The 17,045-nt window shown below is 37.3% G+C and overlaps 1 non-coding gene across 1 annotated transcript; it reads left to right on the top strand.

Annotated features, from left to right (window-relative positions):
• Positions 1–7,216: 7,216 nt before the first annotated feature.
• LOC112767048 (small nucleolar RNA R71) lies at positions 7,217–7,324 on the top strand. The gene has a single exon (XR_003184687.1). It is a non-coding gene; the product is annotated as a small nucleolar RNA R71 (small nucleolar RNA).
• The last annotated feature ends 9,721 nt before the right edge of the window (positions 7,325–17,045 follow it).

The following is a 17,045-nucleotide window of genomic DNA, read 5'->3' as shown; positions in this document are numbered from 1 at the left end:
GAGCTCCACACCCTTAATCTATGGTGTGTAGAAACTCCACCGTTGAAAATACATAAGTGAAAGGTTCAGGCATGGCCAAATGGCCAGCCCCCAAACGTGGTCACAAGACCGAATGATCAAAAGATTCTTAATAAACTAGTAAAAAGTTCTATTTATACTAAACTTGCTACTAGGGTTTACAGGAGTAAGTAATTGATGCATAAATCCACTTTCGGGGACCACTTGGTGTATGTTTGGGCTGAGCTTGATCTATCCACGAGCTGAGGTTTCTTTTGGAGTTGAACGCCAAGTTGTAACATGTTTTGGGCGTTCAACTCCGGGTCGTGACGTGTTTCTGGCGTTTTACTCTAGACAACAACATGAAACTGGCGTTGAGTGCCAATTTACGTCGTCAATTCCCGAATAAAGTATGGACTATTATATATTGCTGGAAAGCTCTGGATGTCTACTTTCCAAAGCCGTTAAGAGCGCGCCATTTGGAGTTCTGTAGTTCCAGAAAATCCATTTCGAGTGCAGGGAGGTCAGATTCCAACAGCATCAGCAGTCCTTTGTAAGTCTCCTTCTCAGAGTTTTGCTCAGGTCCCTCAATTTCAGCCAGAAATTACCTGAATTCACAGAAAAACACACAAACTCATAGTAAAGTCCAGAAATGTGAATTTAACATAAAAACGAATGAAAACATCCCTAAAAGTAGCTTGAACTTACTAAAAACTACCTAAAAACAATGCCAAAAAGCGTATAAATTATCCGCTCATCAGAGGGCCCAAGGAAATAAAATCCAGGCCTAAGCGGCTAAATCAAGCTGTCCCTAACCATGTGCCTGTGGCATGCAGGTCCAAGTGAAAATCTTGAGACTGAGTGGTTAAAGTCGTGATCCAAAGCAAAAAGAGTGTGCTTAAGAGCTCTGGACACCTCTAATTAGGGACTTTAGCAAAGCTGAGTCACAATCTGAAAAGGTTCACCCAGTCACAATCTGTGGCATTTATGTATCCAGTGGTAATACTGGAAAACAAAGTGCTTAGGGCCACGGCCAAGACTCATAAAAGTAGCTGTGTTCAAGAATCAACAAACTTAACTAGGAGAATCAATAACACTATCTGAAATTCTAAGTTCCTAGAGATGCCAGTCATTCTAAACTTCAAAGGAAAAAGTGAGATGCCAAAACTGTTTAGAGGCAAAAAGCTACAAGTCCCGCTCATCTAATTAGAATTAATATTCATTGATATTTTGGAATTTATAGTATATTCTCTTCTTTTTATCCTAATTGATTTTTAGTTACTTTGGGACAAGCAACAATTTAAGGTTGGTGTTGTGATGAGCGGATAATTTATACGCTTTTTGACTTTGTTTTTAGATAGTTTTTAGTATAATCTAGTTACTTTTACGGATGTTTTCATTAGTTTTTATGCTAAATTCACATTTCTATACTTTACTATGAGTTTGTATATTTTTCTATGATTTTAGGTAATTTCTGGCTGAAATTGAGGGACCTGAGCAAAACTCTGATAAGGAGGCTGACAAAGGACTGCTGATGCTGTTGGAATCTGACCTCCCTGCACTTGAAAAGGATTTTTTGGAGCTAAAGAACTCCAAATGGCACGCTCTCAACGGCATTGGAAAGTAGACATCCAGAGCTTTCCAACAATATATAATAGTCTATACTTTATTCGAGATTAGACGACGTAAACTTGCACTCAACGCCAGTTCCATGCTGCATTCTGGAGTCAAACGCCAGAAACACGTCACGAACCAGAGTTGAACGCCAAAAACACGTTACAACTTGGCGTTGAACTCCAAAAGAAGCCTCAGCTCGTGTAAAGATCAAGCTCAGCCCAAGCACACACCAAGTGGGCCCCAGAAGTGGATTTCTGCATCAATTACTTACTTCTGTAAACCCTAGTAGCTAGTTTAGTATAAATAGAACTTCTTACTAGAGTATTAGAGTCTTTTGACCACGTCACATCTTTGGTCTCAGTTTTATTTTATTATTCATCTTAGGAGACTATTGATCACGTTTTGGGGGCTGACCATTCGGCCATGCCCAAACCTTCATCACTTATGTATTTTTAACGGTGGAGTTTCTACATACCATAGATTAAGGATGTGGAGCTCTACTGTACCTCAAGTTTCAATGCAATTACTACTATTTTCTATTCAATTCCGCTTGTTCTTATTCTACGATATTCGTTTCACTTCAACATGATGAATGTGATGATCCGTGACACTCATCATCATTCTCACCTATGAACGCGTGACTGACAACCACTTCTGTTCTACCTTAGACCGGGCACATATCTCTTGGATTCCTTAATTAGAATATTCATGGTATAAGCTAGAATTGATGGCGGCATTCATGGGAATCCGGAAAGTCTAACCTTGTGTGTGGTATTCCGAGTAGGATTCCGGGATTGAATGACTGTGACGAGCTTCAAACTCGTGATTGTTGGGCGTGATGACAAACGGAAAAGAATCAAGGGATTCTATTCCAACATGATCGAGAACCGAAAAATGATTAGCCGTGCTGTGACAGAGCATTTGGACCATTTTCACTAAGAGGATGGGATGTAGCCTGATGAGCGGATAATTTGTACGCTTTTTGGCATTGTTTTTAGTATGTTTTTGGTATGATATAGTTAGTTTTTAGTATATTTTTATTAGTTTTTAGTTAAAATTCACTTTTCTGGACTTTACTATGAGTTTGTGTGTTTTTCTGTGATTTCAGGTATTTTCTGGCTGAAATTGAGGGACCTGAGCAAAAATCTGATTCAGAGACTGAAAAGGACTGCAGATGCTGTTGGATTCTGACCTCCCTGCACTCGAAGCGGATTTTCTGGAGCTACAGAAGCCCAATTGGCGCGCTCTCAACGGCGTTGGAAAGTAGACATCCTGGGCTTTCCAGCAATTATGATAGTCCATACTTTGCCCAAGATTTGATGGCCCAAACCGGCGTTCAAAGTCACCCTCAGAAATCCCAGCGTTAAACGCTGGAACTGGCACCAAAATGGGAGTTAAACGCCCAAACTGGCATAAAAGCTGGCCTTTAACTCCAAGAGAAGTCTCTGCACGAAAATGCTTCATTGCTCAGCCCAAGCACACACCAAGTGGGCCCGGAAGTGGATTTTTATGTCATTTACTCATTTCTGTAAACCTTAGGCTACTAGTTCTCTATAAGTAGGACCTTTTACTATTGTATTGGCAGACCTTGGTAGCTATCTTCATTTTTATGCTATCTTAGATCATTGGGAGGCTGGCCATTCGGCCATGCCTAGACCTTGTTCTTATGTATTTTCAACGGTGGAGCTTCTACACACCATAGATTAAGGTGTGGAGCTCTGCTGTACCTCGAGTTTTAATGCAATTACTATTGTTCTTCCATTCAATTCCGCTTGTTCTTGTTCTAAGATATCACTTGTTCTTCAACTTGATGAATGTGATGATCCGTGACACTCATCATCATTCTCACCTATGAACATGTGACTGACAACCACCTCTGTTCTACCTTCGATTGGGTGAATATCTCTTGGATTCTTTAATCGGAATCTTCGTGGTATAGGCTGGAACTGATGGCGGCATTCAAGAGAATCCGGAAGGTCTAACCTTGTCTGTGGTATTCTGAGTAGGATTCAATGATTGAATGACTGTGACGTGCTTCAAACTCCTAGCAGGCGGGGCGTTAGTGACAGACGCAAAAGAATCGCTGGATTCTATTCCGGCCTGACCGAGAACCGACAGATGATTATCCATGCTGTGACAGAGCATAGGCGACGTAATCACTGAGAGGATGGGAGGTAGCCATTGACAACGGTGAAACCCTACATAAGCTTGCCATGGAAAGGAGTAAGAAGGATTGGATGAAGACAGTAGGAAAGCAGAGAGACGGAAGGGAAGGCATCTTCATGCACTTATCTGAAGTTCCTACCAATGAATTGCATAAGTACCTCTATCTTTATCTTATTGTTTATTTTCGTTCATCACCATATCCATTTGAGTTTGCCTGACTAAGATTTACAAGATGACCATAGCTTGCTTCATACTAACAATCTCCGTGGGATCGACCCTTACTCGCGTAAGGTTTATTACTTGGACGACCTAGTGCACTTGCTGGTTAGTTGTGCGAAGTTGTGTAATGCCATGGTATTGAACACCAAGTTTTTGGGGTTCATGACCGGGGATTATGAGAGTTGTGAAAAGTATTGTTCACAATTTCGCGCACCATAGCCATTGACAACGGTGATGCCCTACATACAGCTTGCCATGGAAAGGAGTAAGAAGGATTGGATGAAAGTAGTAGGAAAGCAGAGATTCAGAAGGAACACAACACCTCCATGCACTTATCTGAAATTCCCACCATTGAATTACATGAGTAACTCTATCGTTATTTTCTGTTTTATTTATTTACTATTCGAAAACTCCATAACATTTATTATCCGCCTAACTGAGATTTACGAGATGACCATAGCTTGCTTCATACCAACAATCTCCGTGGGATCGACCCTTACTCACGTAAGGTATTACTTGGACGACCCAGTGCACTTGCTGGTTAGTTGTGCAGAGTTGTGACTAAGTGTGATTCATGTTTGAGAGCGCTACCAAGTCTTTGGAGCCATTGTTGATGATCACAATTTCGTGCACCAGCTTCTCTGGCCTTAGGTGCCATAAATGGTTATGGAAAAACAAAAAGCAATGCTTTTACCACATCAAACTTAAAATAGTTGCTCATCCCCGAGCAAAAGAAGAAAGAAAGATGTAGAAGAAGAAGAAAATGGAGGAGATGGAGGGTGTATAGGGTTTGGTCAAGAGGGGAAGAAGGTATTTGTGATGTGTGAAAATGAAGGGGTGAAATGGGGTACTTATAGGGAGAGTGGCCGAATGGTTTGGGTGGGTTTGGGGGGGAAGTGGTTTTGAATTTTGAAGGTGGATGGGGTTTTTAGGGAAGAGTTAAGGAGGTGATTGGTGAAGGGTATTTGGGGAAGAGATATGGAGGTGATTGGTGAAGGGTACTTAGGGAAGAGTGTTGTAGAAAGGTGTGAAGAGGAGAGAAAGTGAGTTGAGGTTGGTGGGGATCCTGTGGGGTCCACAGATCCTAAAAGATCAAGGAATTCTTCATCCCTGCTCCAATTAGGCGTTCACAACGCCTTAGAGTGTAATTTTGGCGTTTAAACGCCAGTTTGCTACCCTATTCTGGCGTTTAAACGCCAGCTTTCCTTCCTATTTTGGCATCTAAATGCCAGTTTATTGCCCTGTTCTAGCGTTTAAACGCTAGTCTGGTGCCCAGTTCTGGCGTTTAAACGCCCAGAAAGGTGCCAGATTGGGCGTTTAAATGCCCATTTTGCTACCTTTACTGGCATTTAAACGCCAGTAAGTCCTTCCTCCAGGTGTGCTATTTTCAATGCTGTTTTTATTTTTTCTTTATTTTTGTAATTGTCTCTATGACTTCACATGATCATCAACCTAAAAGAAAATAAAATAATATAGATAAAATTAAAATAAAATTGGGTTGCCTCCCAATAAGCGCTTCTTTAATGTCAATAGCTTGACAGTGAGCTCTCATGGAGCCTCACAGATGATCAGAGTATGGTTAAGATCTCCCAACACCAAACTTAGAGTTTGGATGTGGCCTCCCAATACCAAACTTAGAGTTTGAATTTGGGGGCTCTGTTTGACTCTGTATTGGGAGAAGCTCTTCTTGTTTACTCTGCATGGTTAAAGATGGAGAACCTTGAGTCTTTACTACAAGGCATTCTTCATTCAAATGAAGGATCAACTCTCCTCTGTCAACATCAATCATAGTTCTTGTTGTGGCTAGGAAGGGTCTTCCAAGGATGATGGATTCATCCTCATCCCTTCTAGTGTCTAGGATTATGAAATCAGCATGGAAGTAAAGGCATTCAACTTTCACCAGCACGTCCTTTACTAGTCCATAAGCCTTTTTCATAGATTTATCTACCATCTCTAATGAGAATTTGGTAGCCTGTACCTCATAAATTCCCAATTTCTCCATTACAGAGAGTGGCATCATGTTTATCCCTGACCCCAGGTCACACAAAGCTTTTTCAAAGGTCATGGTGCCTATGGTACAAGGTATTAAGAATTTACCAGGATCCTATTTCTTTTGAGGTAAATTTTGCTGAACCAATGTATTCAGTTCATTGGTGAGCAAGGGAGGCTCTTCCTCCCATGTCTCATTACCAAATAGCTTGGCATTTAGCTTCATGATTGCTCCTAAATATTGGGCAACTTGCCCTTCAACAATGTCTTCATCCTCTTCAGAAGATGAATAGTCATCAGAGCTCATGAATGGTAAAAAGAGGTCCAAGGGAATCTCTATGGTCTCTGTATGAGTCACAGATTCCTTTGGTTCCTTATTAGGGGATTCTGTACTAACCATTGGATGTCCCCTGAGGTCTTCCTCATTGGGATTCACGTCTTCCTCATCCTCTAAAGTTTCGGCCATGTTGATTATATCAATTGCCTTGCACTCTCCTTTGGGATTCTCTTTTGTATTGCTTGGGAGAGTGCTAGGAGGAGTTTCAGTGACCCTTTTACTCAGCTGGCCCACTTGTGCCTCCAAATTTCTAATAGAGGATCTTGTTTCAGTCATGAAACTAAGAGTGGCCTTAGATAGATCAGAGACTATGTTTGTTAAGCTAGAAGGATTCTGCTCAGAATGCTCTGTTTGTTGCTGAGATGATGATGGAAAAGGTTTGCTTTTGCTAAACATGTTTCTTCCACCATTGTTATTATTGAAGCCTTGCTTCTGTTGATCCTTCCACGAAAAATTTGGATAATTTTTCCATGAAGGATTATAGGTGTTGCCAAAGGCTTCACCCATGTAATGCACCTCTGCCATTGCAGGGTTCTCAGGATCATAAGATTTATCTTCAGAAGATGCTTCTTTAGTACTGTTGGATGCATTTTGCAATCCATTCAGACTCTAAGAGATCATATTGACTTGTTGGGTCATTATTTTATTCTGAGCCAGTATGGCATTCAGAGCATCAATTTTAAGAACTCCCCTCTTTTGAGGCGTCCCATTACTCACAGGATTCCTCTCAGAGGTATACATGAACTGGTTATTTGCAACAATTTCAATAAGTTCCTGAGCTTTTGCAGGCATTTTCTTTAGGTGAATGGATCCAACTGCAGAGTGGTCCAGTGACATCTTGGAAAATTCAGACAGACCATCATAGAATATATCTAATGTGGTCTATTCTGAAAGCATGTCAGAAGGACACTTTTTGGTCAGTTGCTTGTATCTTTCCCAAGCTTCATAGAGGGATTCACCTTCTTTCTGTCTAAAGGTTTGAACATCCACTCTAAGCTTGCTCAGCTTTTGAGGAGGAAAGAACTTGGCTAAGAAAGCCGTGACCAGCTTATCCCAAGAGTCCAGGCTATCTCTAGTTTGTGAGTCCAACCATGTTCTAGCTCTGTCTCTTACAGCAAAAGGGAAAAGCATGAGCTTGTAAACTTCAGGATCAACTCCATTGGTCTTAACAGTATCACAGATCTGCAAGAACTCAGTTAAGAACTGATAAGGGTCTTTTGATGGAAGTCCATGAAACTTGCAGTTCTGTTGCAGTAGAGAAACCAATTGAGGCTTTAGCTCAAAATTGTTTGCTCCTATGGCAGGGATTGAGATGCTTCTTCCATAGAAATTGGAAGTTGGTGTAGTAAAATCACCAAGCATCTTCCTTGCATTATTGTTTTGTTCGGCCATAATTGTTTCTTTGCCTGCTTCCTTTTCAAAAAGTTCAGTGAGGTCCTCTTCAGAGTTTTGTGCTTTAGCTGCTCTTAGCTTCTTCTTCAGAGTCATTTCAGGTTCAGGATCAGCTTCAACAAGTATGCCTTTATCTTTGTTCCTGCTCATATGAAAGAGAAGAAAACAAAGAAAATATGGAATCCTCTATGTCACAGTATAGAAATTCCTTGAGATGTCAGAGGAAAATAAGAATAGAACGATGAGGTAAGAATTCGAACACACAAGAATAGAAGGAATCTTAGTGTTTAAATAGAAAAAGATAAGAGAGTGGGAAGAATTTTCGAAAATAAAAAGGATAAAATTTAAAATAAATTTTTGAAAAATTGGTTGTGGTTTTGAAAAAGATAAGAAATAGTAAAACAAACAAAAAAAATCAATTAGTTAGTTGAAAAAGATTTGAAAATCAATTTTGAAAAGATAGGAAGTTTAGAAAAGATTTTTGAAATCAAATTTTTGAAAAAGATATGATTTGAAAAAGATATGATTAAAAAGATATGATTGAAATTTATTTTGAAAAAGATTTGAAATTTTTTTTTTAAAAAAGATTTGATTTTGAACATTGAAGTTGAAGACTTAACTAACAAGAAACTAAAAGATATGATTCTAGAATTTAAAGATTGAACCTTTCTTAACAAGAAAGTAACAAACTTGAAATTTTTGAATCAAGATTTTTGAAAAATATAAGGAAAAGATTTGATTTTTTTGAAAAAGATATGTTTGAAAAGATATGATTTTGAAAAAGATATGATTGAAAATATTTGATTTGAAAAAGATTTGATTTTTTTAAAAAATATGAAGATTTGAAAACAAAATTCCTCTCCTTGTGTCATCCTGGCGTTAAACGCCCAGGAGCTGCATGTTTTGGGCGTTTAACGCCCAATTGCTGCATGGTTTGGGCGTTTAAACGCCCAACCAGGTACCCTGGCTGGCGTTTAAATTCCAGTTTTCCTTCTTCACTGGGCGTTTTAAACACCCACCTTTTTCTCTGTAATTCCTCTGCTTTATGTTCTTGGATCTTCATTTTGCTAAATCCTTTATTCAAGAAGATATGTTTTCAATTTTGAAAAACAACAAAATGAGTCAAAACATATATTTCTTGGATTAAAACACAAGATATATGCAAGAACATTATGAACGTCAAGATGAACACTAAGAGCAATCTTGAAGATCAAGATGAACATCAAGAACTCAGTTTTCTTAATGACAGAAAACATGGAGGACACCAAACTTAGAACTTTCTCATGTTTGGGCCATATGAATGCAAGAATGCATGTGTAAAACATCATGGTGTGCAATTCAATAAATCATGAAGATCAAACAAGGCAATTCATCAAGAACGACTTGAAGATCATCAAGAACACAATGTATGTCTTTCGAAAATTTGCAAGACAGTTAAAATCATGCAATTGACACCAAACTTAAAATTTGGCCTTAGATTCAAACACGAACCATGAAATATTTTTGAGTTTTTATGATTTTATGAATTTTTTTGGATTTTTCGAAAATAATTTTGGAAAAACGAAAAAGAAGAAAAAATTTTTTGAAAGATTTTTGAAAACTTTTTTGAAAAGAAAATAAAAATTACCTAATCTGAGCAACAAGATGAACCGTCAGTTGTCCAAACTCGAACAATCCTCGACAACGGTGCCAAAAACTTGGTGCACGAAATTGTGATACACAATGGCGCCAACAACTTGGTACACACAATTGTAATCTCAACTCTTTTTCACAACTTCGCACAACTAACCAGTAAGTGCACTGGGTCGTCCAAGTAATAAACCTTACGTGAGTAAGGGTCGATCCCACGGAGATTGTTGGCTTGAAGCAAGCTATGGTCACCTTGTAAATCTCAGTCAGGCGGATTCAAATGGGTGATAGAGTTTTCATAATTAAAAGATAAATAAACAGAAAATAAAGATAGAGATACTTATGTAATTTATTGGTGGGAATTTCAGATAAGCGTATGGAGATGCTTCATCCCTCTTGAATCTCTGCTTTCCTACTGCCTTCATCCAATCCTTCATACTCCTTTCCATGGAAAGCTGTATGTAGGATTTCACCAGCATCAATGGCTACCTCCCGTTCTCTCAGTGAAAATGGTCCAAATGCGCTGTCACCGCACGGCTAATCATCTGTCACGAGTTTGAAGCTCCTCATAGCCATCCCTTCCCAGATCCTACTCGGAATACCACAGACAAGGTTTAGACTTTTCGGATCTCAGGAATGGCCACCAGCAAAATGCCTCTTTTAATTTTAGAGTAGATTTTAGCACTCTTGACTTGAGATTGATGACTTAGGTTCTTTGATGTTATTGATGTCCAGTGTGATTGGTAATTTATGGTTGTTAGTTTAGGATCAATTATGTCCACTTGACTTCACCCTGTGATGTTAGAGGATAACTAAGTGGAATTAACCTTTTGTAATTACCATGTTGTGGTCAATGATCTAGGATAGGAAACTTTGACTCTTAATTCTTGCCATAAGTGTATTTTAGCATTTATATTATCTTAGTTGTTAGCTTTACTTTCTTACAATTTACATTTCCCGTTCCTCATTCCAAAACCCCAAAAATATCTCATAAACAATAATATGCACACTTCTCTGTAATTCCTTTGAGAGATGACCCGAGGTTTAAATACTCTCGGTTTTTATCGGTTTTACTTAAGTGACAAACAAATTAAACTTTGATTGAAAGTTATCTGTTGGTTTGGATCTATACTTCAATGGAATTATTTTGTAAAAACTTCGAAATGACGATTTTCCTTCGTCAGTCTGAAAAGTCTGTTTATTGAAAATCCGGTTCTTATAGCCGTCACCATCTGGCACTCATGAGATAGCAAGCCGCTGCGTCGTCATCCACCCCTCGTGACCAAGCAATATCTCACAACACCCACCCTTCCCGACATAGAAACACTCGCAACACGATGACTACTTGCCTTCTCTCGTTTCGCAACTACCACCGCCTTCCAACAACTCGTACCCGCCATTGCCTTCCTTTGCCCTTTTATTGCCATCACCCCTTTCTCTCTCATTCTCTTGATTTTTTTTATTTTGATTGACTGTTACTGTGATTACTATCTTTGCCTCTCTGTCATTTTTTTTATTAGATAAATGGTTATTGATAAGAAATTTATCAAGATTTTTTTGTTAATTATAAATGATAATAAATTTAATAGTAGTAGTTGATGGTTATCAGTGGCTAAGAGAAAGGAAGGTTAAATCTTAGCATCTTTTTCTACTGAATAGTACTTTTGCTTTTCCAAAGAAACTCAGGAGATATTTTTACATTTGTCTCGTAGCGAGTTGAGAGACATTTTTATTTTGTCTCCTAAGTAACAAAAACAGAAATGAAGTAGAGAAGAAGGAATAACACCAAATGTATCCTAGTTCAGCTACTTAGTGCAATGTAGCCAACATCCAGTCTCCATCACAACTATGATGGAATTTCACTATCTCTTTTTCAAGATTACAAACAACAATGTTTTCTTAGGATCTACCCAATCCTATCTGGGACAAATCCAGATTTTAAACTCAATCAAATTTAACTAGACCTTAATCTAGCTTTCAACAGTAAAGTGCTAACCCAACTTACAAGGAAATCCCCACAGGATCATGACACAAAATAGAAAGATGTACAAAGCAAACCTGAGACATCTTATGGCTTTTTCTCCTAGTTTAACTCACTGCCTTTTACCTCTCATTGGCTTTTTCTTACAAACTTTACCATGTTTGCCTTTTATAATGAGACTCAGACAGATTAAAACTGAGAAAAAGAAAATACTTAATGAACTACATGAAGGAGAAGAACTCTAACAGCTTGGGTAGCTATGAGAGTGAACTTTGTGCTTTTCACTTACTCTCCTTGCCTTCAACCCTTGGCCGTTCACCCTTAATATAGAAGAGTGAAGCTTCCAAGGTTGAATCTCATTCAACCCTAACACTGTCTTCTTATCCAACATCAAAGACTAGTAGCAGCTTCATCAGAAAGGACAGAGAGAACTGAGTCTGTGGCATGCATGTTACCTATTCTCTCTCATATTTTTTCTTCATGCTTCTTCAATCTTGACCGTTGAGCTTGACTTCGGCCCCAAGTTTTGATTTTGAGCATTGATGAGCTTCTGAACCATGTTGACTTTACTTTCTCCATGGTTGCTTCTTCTGTGGTTGAGACCTTGTGACTTTCTTTTTGGTTCCTTGTCATAGCACAAATGAGGAAAAAAACTTTTTTTGTGTTTTAACCGAGAGAGACTAGCTACTTAGTTGTAGCCCCTTTTCTTTGCTTTGATTTGGCAATTTTTCTTTTGCCTTTCAAAACTCAATAGCCTTTGTGCTTTCCCTTTTCTTTCTTTCTTTCTTAGAAGAGTGAGTGATGTGACCGAAGCAAGAGAGAGAAGAGAGAGAAGAGAGAAGTAATGGCTTTCGGTGGAAGTTTCAAAGAAATTAATTGAATTGAATTTAAAGTTCTAGTTACCAAGAGTGAGAGAACCATATGAAACTTGTGGTCACTTGGATTCTTTTTTTTTTTTTTTGGTATTAAGACGAGGCTAAAGCCTGGAAAAAAGACATAGTTACAAACTAAATGGGGTAAAGAAACCCCTTTTTCATCATAAAAAAGGATGGTCACAATCTCTCTAAAAGGTGTATCCCAAAAGTATAATCTTGGTTCTAGCTCAAAGCCTTTGCGCGCGAGGCAATCGGCACCTCTATTGTCTTCTCTATAAATATTTACAAAACAAATATTCTAATCTTTAACTCTCCAAGTATTGATGTTTCTAATCATACTATTTGGATGATTGGATAAATTTTTCTCACTATTTAAAATTTCAATTACTGATTTAGAATTACATTCTACTTTAACCTTCTTTAGTCCCAAAGTCTATGCCAATCTGAGGCCTTGGTTAATACACCATAACACAGCTTTGTAAGCTGTGCAATTGATGATTAGATTTTTGACGGTTTAGAATTTTACAAATGAAATCTCATTGCAAGTATAGTTTCTAAACCAAGCAATAATCCTTTCATACAAAAGATTGTTTGTCACAAGTACAAACCCCTGAAATTATAAACTGAAGTATTTAAATCTCGGGTCATTCTCCCTAAGAATTGCAATAAAGTGTCCCTGTTATTAGTTATGAGTTATGTTTGGGGTTTTTGATAAGAGACATGAAAGATAAATGGCAAGAAAATAAACTAATAGCTAAAAAGGTTTTGGCAAGGGTTGGTGGTCAAGGATCTCTATCCTAATCACTAACCACAACTTGAGAATTGGCAAGGATCAATCCCATTAAGTCATCCTCTAACTAGTAGTAAAGGAAAGTCAAATGAGCTATATCAATCCTAGTCCATATGTTCGAATTCTTCACTAATTCAATTAGTGAGAACTAGAGTCAATGGCTCCCAATCATCAATTACTTGGACATTAGTAACTCAAGAGTTCCTAAGTTATCTTTCCAAGCCAAGAGCATAAATTTCTACTCTAAATTCCAACCAAGCATTTTATCAAACACTTGAAAGGCATAAAAAGGAAAGCATAGTAAAATTTCAAGGAAAGTAAATCTACACTACTCAAATTGCAAGGAATTAAACAACAACAAATCAAATGAATAATAAAGGAAATTAAAACATGAATTGCATCAAAAAGGAAAATAGAAGAAACAAAAGAGCATCAACATAAAAGTAAAGAATTACAAGAATTAAATGCTAAATTAGAGAGAGGAGATGTAGAAGAAGGAGAATTACAAAAAGAAAACTAAATCAAAGCATGAATTAAACCTAGATCTAAGAAATTCTAATCTAGATCTAACCTAATCCTAATTCTAGAGAGAAGAGAGAGCTTCTCTCTCTAGAAACTAACTTTCCCTCTAAAACTAAACTAAACTAAACTAATGATGACTAGTGTGTTGATTTTCCTTCAATCCTGGGCTTAAATAGTATTAGAAATGAGTTGGATTAGGCCCACAAGGCTTCTAAAATTGTTGGCCACGAGTTGCATTAAGTGGATCATGTGCAACCATCGGCGTATACATGTACAGTGCATGTGCGTGCCCATATGCGCAATGCAACTATGGGAAATCTTATATCATTGTGAAGCCTCAGATGTTAGCTTTCTAACGCAACTAGAACCGCATCATTTGGACCTTTGTAGCTAAAGTTATCGTCAATTAAGCGCGAAGAGGTCGGCTTGACAGCTTTTGCTATTCCTTCATTTCTTCATGAGTTTTCCATTTCTACATGCTTTTCCTTCATTCCCTTGATCCAATCCTTACCTTCTAAATCTAAAATCACTTAACAAACATATCAAGGAATCTAATGGAATCAAGGTGAATTAAATTTAGCTATTTTAAGACCTAAAAAGCATGTTTTCACTCTTAAGTACAATTAAGGGAGAAGTTATAAAACCATGCTATTTCATTGAATAAATGTGGGTAAAAGGTGATAAAATCCCAAAAAATCAATATAAGATAAACCCTACAAATGGAGTTTATCAACCTCCCCACACTTAAACCAAGCATGTCCTCATGCTTATACCAAGAAGGATAAGAAAAGGGGTATGAACATTTATTCAATGCAAATAACCTAAATGCATCTATTTATATGAACGCAACTAAATGCAAAATGGTTTTACCTACTTGGTTAAAAATAAATCAATCATCCAAGTCATACATGCACAAGTAGGGCCAAGATCATATGACGATTCATGAATCCTACCAATTCAAATATAAAAAAAATGAAGTTCAAATAGACTTGCTAGAAGAATGCTCATGAAAGTCGGGAACAAGGAATTAAGCATCGAACCCTCACCGGAAGTATTTGCACTATAGTCGCTCAAGTGTATAGGGTCGATTCTCTCAATTCTCTCCTAATCATACTTTCTAAGATTTGTTTTTCATCTAACAATCAACATTTATTTCATGCATGCATACAACTATCATGAGGTCTTTTCATAGGTTGTAATGGGGTTAGGGTCAAGGTAGGATCATATATGGTTAAGCGGACTAGAATTTGAATATTTGATTAACCTAGACTTTTCCACCTAACCTATATAATAACCTATACAATTAAGTGCTAACCTAACTACCCATTCTTCACTTTCTCACATACTCATGCATTTTTCCTTTCATTTCACAACTCATATGCATTGATCTTTATTAAGCTTCACTTTGGGGTATTTTGTCCCCTTTTATTTCTTTCTTTTTTTTCTTTTTTTCTTTTCTTTTTTTCATATTTTTTTCTTTCTTTTTGTTTTTCGCATTTTTTTCTTTTTGCATTAAAGTATATACAAAAGTAGTCTCAATGCATATGGTTTTACATTTAATTAAAACATGAGTATGTACCTAATTCCCAAATATAGAAATACAAACAAAAACACCCTTTTCTCTCAACCAATGTCCCAAGTTTCTCACACTTGAATGATACTCACACTCATTTATTATTTTTTGCTTAAAGGCTTGTAATGTGCTAAATTAAGAACAAGTGGGTTAAGTGTAGGCTCAAAGTTGCTAACAATAGATGATAAAAAGTAAGACTGTTTGGGTAAGTAAGCTAATAAAATGATGGCCTCAATCACATAAATGCATGAATACAAGGAATAATGGACATAGAGAATCAAACAAATCAAAGATTACAATCATAGAGAGAGAACAATGCACACACGAAGGGAAAATAAGTGGTTATAAGATGTAACCACACCATTAGCCTCAAAACTCACATGCTTGTGTTCTTAGCTCAAAACCATATTCCAAAATAAATTCTTTCAAGCAAGTTCAACCAATTTTTTTTTTCTTTCAAATTGGTAGGGTGCCCTAAAACAGTTTCTTGGAAAAGAAATCATCACCCTAACCAAGTAGTCCTAATAAGAAAGAAGTGGTAAAAATATGTACAAATTTTAACTAACATGCAACCTATCATGCAATGCAACAACTAGCTAACATTGGTGTTGAAAAAGAAGATTGTTACCCACGGAGATCAGTCGGATGACCTCCCCACACTTGAAGATTGCACCGTCCTCGGTGCATGCAAAGAAGAGCAAGGTGGATGGGTTACTATAACTGATGAGCTTCTTGGTGGCCAACCTAAAAGGAGAGAAGAAGAAAGAAAATTAAGCCTATAACAAAGATATCAAAGCAAATAAAATATAGGCGGGGGCTAATGCCAAATAAGAAAATGGTTCTCTACTACATGGCAGCTACAATATGTCAGTGAGAAAATAATATAAGCTAAGACATATTATTAAACTTGATGCATCAAAGCATAAAGAGCATATTGAGCATCAAGTTCAAACAAGAAAGGGTGGGTCATGAAAGACAATATAAGGTCATATCAATGCACAAGGAATACAAGAGTCATAAAAGATGAAGCATTGATTTAAAAGTTTCATCACCCATCAATATCAAACAAGTCAAGGAGCACCCAAAATAATGTAAGAAATTCTCAACAATTGGGTAGGAAAATTCAACACCATTATTTAAAATAAGAAATTAAAAAAAAGAAAGTTACAACAAGCTATAAAAACAAAATTAAAATGCAATGAATGAAAATAAGCAAACGCAATAAAAGAAAATAAAAGAAAAGAAATTTTTTTTAGTATTTTATTTATTTATTTATTTATTTATTGTTAGTTATATATATATATATATTATTCTAAAAAACATTTTTTTCAAGAGATGAAGAAGAAGAAAGGTAGAAAGAAAGAAGAAGAAAAGAAGAAAGAAGAAGAAAGGAGAAAGGAGAAAAACAGGGTGCAAATCCGCGCGTAAGCGCCATGCGTGTTTACGCGCGCCTTGGGATCATGGACGCGTACGCAGCATGTGCGCGGGCACACGCATTGCAGATTACGCCATCGGCGCTCATGCGCGCAGTGCGCATACGCGTGCATTAGGTTGTACTAGGAGCTTAATGTTTACGCAGAATTAGCACAACTCTCTAGAAAATGTACCAGGAGTCATGCAGTGCCATCGACGCGTACGCACGCTGTGCGCGTACACACGCTCTCCCCTTTTTCGAATTTTTTTCAGAAATACTAAAAATGGCTAAAAATCTCCCTAACACTACCTACAACTCAAAAATAACCAAAAATCCAAAATTACCAACATCTTTTTGGTTTTTGAAGGGTTTTCAACTCTAAGCAAGGAAAGTTTGCTCCACAAGCAACTAGCAACCAATTACTAACACAACTATATGAAGATGAAACTACCTACAATGGTAACTCAAATCACTTATTAATTAAATCTAGAAGAGAGTGGAGAGAGTTTACCATGGTGGGTGTCTCCCACCTAGCACTTTTATT

The sequence above is a fragment of the Arachis hypogaea genome, chromosome 2, assembly GCF_003086295.3.
Source record: "Arachis hypogaea cultivar Tifrunner chromosome 2, arahy.Tifrunner.gnm2.J5K5, whole genome shotgun sequence".
Classification (NCBI taxonomy): domain Eukaryota; kingdom Viridiplantae; phylum Streptophyta; class Magnoliopsida; order Fabales; family Fabaceae; genus Arachis; species Arachis hypogaea.
This window is presented reverse-complemented; position numbering and strand designations above follow the sequence as displayed.